Genomic DNA, 5,835 nt, shown 5'->3' on the forward strand with positions numbered 1-5,835 from the left:
TCAGTCTTTCCACTCACGTGATCAGGTTACACCACCACCACCACCACCATCGTCGCAGCCACTGAACCTACAAACGTGCCAGTAACAGCTGCCCTGTAAAACAAATCAGAAGTATGCTGCTCCACAGAGCCATTGAATTCCTTTTTACTTGCCAGGCCACCAACTTTTTAAGACGCGACAAAGGCTTTACTGATTAGGAGGAAGAGGGAAAGAACAGCTGAACAAAAGACAGGGCTTGACACTCCTCATCAGGTGGAGACACCCCTTATTTCAAGTGGTATGCGTTACAGTTTCTACAGATTGGGGTGGCAGTTGTTTAAATACGCGGTATGTATCTGCTACTTTCTAAGATGGAGCGTAGCTATCTATGTCCGCGCTAAAAATAGAAACTAGCAAAGGAATGGTGCTTAAACAGACACAGAAGAGAAATAGCAAACAGAGCAAGACGGATAGACTATTTGTCAAGAACATTACCGACGTTTTTTCCATCCGGAATTGTAGCTGCGTTGCCGCGAAAATAGCAAATGAAAGCCGAGAAAGCCTTACGCATGACATCACTATAACGACGAATAAATCCGCAACTCACTTGACGGTAGTCCCGCATTTCATTTTTCTCTCAACATTTTCGGTATCGTCAGAAACGTTGCCCATTGGTTGTCTTGGCAGTCTTAACTGTTCGATGCTACCGATGAAAACGCTTTTAAAAATTTTACTACATATCAGACGAATGAATTCCTCGTCGCCACTGTCGTGTCCGGTCGCTGTGTTGAATGCAGCGAAAGACGCACACGGTACTTTAAGACTTCGTTTATTTAAAGCCGATGAGGGCGCGACCAGCGTCGACCGAGGCAGGAGCCGAACTGGCCGCCCGAAGAAAGGAGGGAGCGGAGAAGCGTCCACGGGAGGGAGTGGCTTCCCAGAACAGGAGGAGGGTGCGGGGGCGCACCGTGGGGGGGGGGCATCTGGCGACAGCGTGCGACGAAGGGCAAGTGGTCGTTAGGAGGAGGATGCGAGTGGTCGTTAGGAGGAGGATGCGAGGGCGCACACACACAAAAGCAATAAGGGGACACAACACTTCGAAGTGTTGTGTCCCCTTATTGCTTTTGTGTGTGTGCGCCCTCGCATCCTCCTCCTAACGACCACTCGCATCCTCCTCCTAACGACCACTTGCCCTTCGTCGCACGCTGTCGCCAGATGCCCCCCCCCCCACGGTGCGCCCCCGCACCCTCCTCCTGTTCTGGGAAGCCACTCCCTCCCGTGGACGCTTCTCCGCTCCCTCCTTTCTTCGGGCGGCCAGTTCGGCTCCTGCCTCGGTCGACGCTGGTCGCACCCTCATCGGCTTTAAATAAACGAAGTCTTAAAGTACCGTGTGCGTCTTTCGCTGCATTCAACACAGCGACCGGACACGACAGTGGCGACGAGAAAGTGGATTCGACCCGCGCTACGCAACGCTATTGACAAGCCATGGCTACGCGAGGGTTTCCCAATCAGATACCAGAGTTCAACGGCTCATCGTGGTCATCGTGGGTTGGACGCCTTCAGTTCTACTTTGAAGCTAACAACATCACAGACCCAGCCTTGAAGAGGGCCAACCTGCTGACGCTGTGCGGGGAGCAGACCTACGATACTGTCTGCGCCCTTATTCAGCCAAGCACACCAGCGGCAGTGTCTTACGACGACATCGTAAAAGCGCTGCAAAAGCACTACGACCCAAGGCCATCCAAGGTCTACAGCCGGGCTCGCTTCCAACGACGAGATCAACTGGGAGGAGAAACTGTGAGCGCCTACGTAGCCGCGCTCAAGAAGCTCGCTGCCGACTGCAATTTTGGAACGCTGTCGACAACAGCTACCGGGCAGGAGGGAGACGCAGCTTCTTCTGCTAACACCACCATGCTTCCCTTGGACGTGATGTTACGCGACAGATTTGTGTGCGGACTGAGTGACGAGTCACTGCAGCAGCGCCTGTTCGCTGAGAAGGACCTCACATTCAGCAAAGCTTACGACATCGCCGTTCGAGCGGAGAGCGCCGGTCACCAGCAGAGAGGGATTCGCCGGAACACCGAGCCGGTACACCAGACAAGCAACCAGGTGCGCAAGCCTTCTGTTGTTGTAAAATCGGTCAAAAAGGCACAACGCTGCTGGCGGTGTGACGACCAACACAACCCCCAGGGATGTCGATTCCAGTCAGCCACGTGTAATTTTTGCCACAAGCGAGGGCATATCGAAAGAGCATGCATTACGAAACGGAGACTTGCCAAGATAAAGTCACCTTCCCAGCCTAATCACAGCGTCAACGCCTCAGAGAATACGCCGCTATCTGATCTCCATGGAACAACATCAGCAACACCATCTGTGTTGTACGACCTGAACACCATGAATCTCGGCACGCGACCGAAGATTTTTACAGAAGTAAGCGTACATCACCAGCTGATTAAGTTCGAGGTGGACTCCGGCGCAGCCTGTACTCTGATCAGTGAGGACACGTTCCGAACTTCATGGCCATCTGACGCACCCGCCCTGCAACAAGACGACACGCACCTGCGAACGTGGTCAGGACAGAATCTGCCACTATTGGGCTCTGCCAACGTGCAGGTTAACTACAACGGCCAGACCCATACGCTACCTCTGCTTGTTGTGAAGGGCACAGGATCAAGCCTTCTAGGGAGAAACTGGTTTTCTCCACTAGGCGTGATGATATGCGGCATACACCAGACGCCGAGCCAGAACATGGTTGAGCAACTGCAAGAGAAATACGAAAGAGTATTCTCGGAAGAGATTCCAGGAAACGAAGGGCCCCCGGTCACACTGGAGTTGTTGGACAACGCGCAACCCAAATTTCTGAAGGCCAGGCCGGTGCCGTTTGCTCTCCGAGATTCAGTTGAAAAAGAGTTGGACAAACTGGAGCAGCAAGGTGTCATCGAGCCGACGCAGCATTCCATCAAACTCTCAGCGTACGACTACGCTCTGGTCTACCGCAATGGGAGTAAACATCAAAACGCCGATGCGCTAAGCCGTCTGCCACTAGACGCAACTGTTGACGAACCATTTCCACCAGGAGACGTTCTGATGTTCGAAGCACTGCCAGAACCTCCGCTTACAGCAGGCACAGTTGCAGCATCTACGCAGAAGTGCGCAGCTCTCCGGCTAGTTTACACAGCTGTTCAACAAGGCAACGTGCATAAACTCAAAGGGGACAACTTCGACGCTTACCGCAGGCGAGCTACAGAGTTGAGCACCCATCGCGGCTGCATCATATTTGGGTCCCGAGTTGTGATTCCGAGAGAACTACGCGCACAAGCTATGTCTCTCATCCACGCCGGACATCGGGGAATCGTTGCAATGAAAAAGTGTGCCAGAAGCTACATGTGGTGGCCTGGCATTGACAACGACATCGAAACAGTGGTGCGAGAATGCAAGCCTTGCCAGAGCAGCCGGAGCGCCCCGCCGAAAGCTCCTGTCCCAGAATGGGAAAAGCCAGACACACCATGGCACACACTGCACATTGATTTTGCAGGACCAATTGAGGGCTGCACTTTCCTTGTGGTCGTAGATGCCTACACAAAGTGGCTTGAGATAAGGCAAATGGGACAGACGACTTCGGCAGCAGTCATTGACAACCTCCGATCACTATTTGCAACGTTCGGCCTGCCGCGCAAGGTAGTGTCGGACAACGGAACACCGTTTGTGTCTGCGGAGATCCTCAAGTTTTATCGCGACAACGGGATCTCATCAGTTACATCGGCCCCCTACCACCCAGCGACAAACGGACAAGCCGAGCGCTACGTAGCCGAGCTAAAACGCGCCCTTGAAAGAGATCAGACAGGCTCGCTGCAGCGCCGCCTTGCGCGCTTTCTCTTCAAGCAGCACACGACGGTTCAGAGCACAACAGGCGAGACCCCCTCGAAAATGATGTTCGAGCGTGAAATGCGAACCCAGCTCACAGCCATCCTCCCCGAGCCAAAGGCAGAGACGTTCCGGGAAGAAAAAGCAATTCCGCGCTGCGGCACGCTTAATGAGGGGCAGCGCGTCCTCGCCCGACAGTTTCTGAAAAAGCCACGCTGGGAGGAAGCTACAATTGTCAGACGCATAGGCCTGCGCTCTTGGCTCGTCAACATACATGGCACAGTAGCACGCCGACATCTCAACCAGCTGCGTAGATTTACGACGCCGTCTGAGAGCTGTCCGCCAGCGGAGAGAACACGTGCACCATCTTCCCACATAGCCTGGCACCTCTTCCCGGAAGAAGAGACTTCGCCCAGGACAGACCTAGGAGACACAGCGAACAACAGCCAGCCTACAAGTGTTTCTCCCCCGAGCGCACAAAGCCAGCGCGCCTCCACGCGTGAGCGCCGACCCCCTGCACGATACCAGGCAACTTTCTAAGGGGGAAGGAAGTGTTGTGTCCCCTTATTGCTTTTGTGTGTGTGCGCCCTCGCATCCTCCTCCTAACGACCACTCGCATCCTCCTCCTAACGACCACTTGCCCTTCGTCGCACGCTGTCGCCAGATGCCCCCCCCCCTCCACGGTGCGCCCCCGCACCCTCCTCCTGTTCTGGGAAGCCACTCCCTCCCGTGGACGCTTCTCCGCTCCCTCCTTTCTTCGGGCGGCCAGTTCGGCTCCTGCCTCGGTCGACGCTGGTCGCACCCTCATCGGCTTTAAATAAACGAAGTCTTAAAGTACCGTGTGCGTCTTTCGCTGCATTCAACACAGCGACCGGACACGACAGAATTTACCTTCAATATTTCCAGAACTGAATTACAAATTTGGAATTTTCAGTTTTTGTCCGAGTATGTTGGACATGGTCATCGGACATGCCCCAGAAACAAAAAAGGAAAATAGCAACCACGACCGTCCTCCCCTCTGCACTCGCAGCGACAGACGATAGGAGGCAGCCTAGCTCTGCATGTCCCCAGTGTACTTGTTTTCAGCAGTCCAGTCTGAAAACACCTTTTCGCTACTACAAAACGGTCAATTCTACGACTACTAAGTTATTATAAGCTTCAAAATTTTTGTTTCATGTAACCGGATTTAAAAGGCTCGTATAAGGCGCGTGGCATATGAAGCAATATATTTCAGCGCGTTAAAAAAAATTTCATACAGACGCAAGCTTCTCATGGCCCGTGAGCGGGAGTATCTTATTTACAAATATAACTCATACCCAACATTTCTGGACAAAAATATTTTTGAGTGGGAAACATTTTGTGAGCGCAATTTTTTCATATAATGTCAGATTTCACTATAACAATCAATATATCAACCGATCGCGCACAGGCAGTCTTGAATTTTTTTTCTATTAACGTTTTTGCTATCGCCAAAACCGTTCCCAACTGGTTTTCTATGGGAGTCTTAACTGTTCGATGCGATCGATGCAAACACTTTAAAAGAAAGATTTTGCTGCATGTCAGAAGAGTAGACCATTGCCTTCAATATTTCCGTAAAAGTACCTTACAATTTTACGATTTTCAAAATTTTTATACGAAATTGTTGGACATGCGAATCATTACAAGTTTCTGGAGTTCATGTAGTATCACAAAAATTCAGGGGGGCACTTTGGCGATCTAAACTGCTCGAGGCGAAAGCCTTTCCACGCAGCTTGGGCTACTACTGTGTATTGCATTAGCTTGTGATGACTAATTTGCCATGAACCATGACTAACTAGTCATTATTAGTTAATGACTATGTAGTCATGAATGAATAATGATTAACTAGTCGTGACTAATTAGTTGAAGATTAACCTGTCATGACTGTTTAATGACTAACTAGTCATGACTAGTCTTGACTAGTAAGTCATGACTAGTTAGTCATTATCCAATCGTGACTAGTAAGCCCTCAAC

This window comes from Amblyomma mixtum, chromosome 4 (genome assembly GCF_055824585.1).
Source record: "Amblyomma mixtum isolate Tamu chromosome 4, ASM5582458v1, whole genome shotgun sequence".
Classification (NCBI taxonomy): domain Eukaryota; kingdom Metazoa; phylum Arthropoda; class Arachnida; order Ixodida; family Ixodidae; genus Amblyomma; species Amblyomma mixtum.